Source organism: Camelina sativa, chromosome 9 (assembly GCF_000633955.1).
Source record: "Camelina sativa cultivar DH55 chromosome 9, Cs, whole genome shotgun sequence".
Taxonomy (NCBI): domain Eukaryota; kingdom Viridiplantae; phylum Streptophyta; class Magnoliopsida; order Brassicales; family Brassicaceae; genus Camelina; species Camelina sativa.
Genome location: NC_025693.1, coordinates 3070346 through 3070953, shown reverse-complemented (window position 1 = coordinate 3070953; position 608 = coordinate 3070346).

The following is a 608-nucleotide window of genomic DNA, read 5'->3' as shown; positions in this document are numbered from 1 at the left end:
GGAAACTGGGACGGCATAGTTCTATACGAATTACTCACGGACTGAGAGCCTGATGGATTCGAGGAGTGAGACGACGTTCCGACACCACTTCGACCTCCGCGTGAAGTCGCACCATTGGAGGCCTGATTAACTGCGGCTCCAATGGGTTCCCTCGCACCAATGGAGGTCTGATTATCGGCGGCAGAACTGGGATCCCTCGCACCATTATAAACCCTAACACCTCCAGCAGATCTGGCTCCGCGACCCCTACCACCTCCAGCTGATTTGTCTCCGCGACCCCTACCAGCCATTAGAGAGAGTTGAGAAAGAGGATAGATTTGAGAGAAGAAGAGGCGAGATTGAGAGGAAGAAGAGAGATTCGAGAGGAGAAAGAAGAGAGAGTTGAAAGGTTTTCGAGAGAAATAGAAAGAGAGAAACAAGAGAATATGTTGTGTTCTTTGCCTAGTAATTAACGAAGAGGGGTCGCAAACTGGTCGCAAAAGAGACACATACTAAAAATTTGCCTAGTAATTAACGAAGAGGAGTCGCAAAGTGGTCGCAAAAGAGACACATACTAAAAAAAAAGGGGGGAATATTACGCGCCTAAACCTTGGCAAAAATAATAAAAT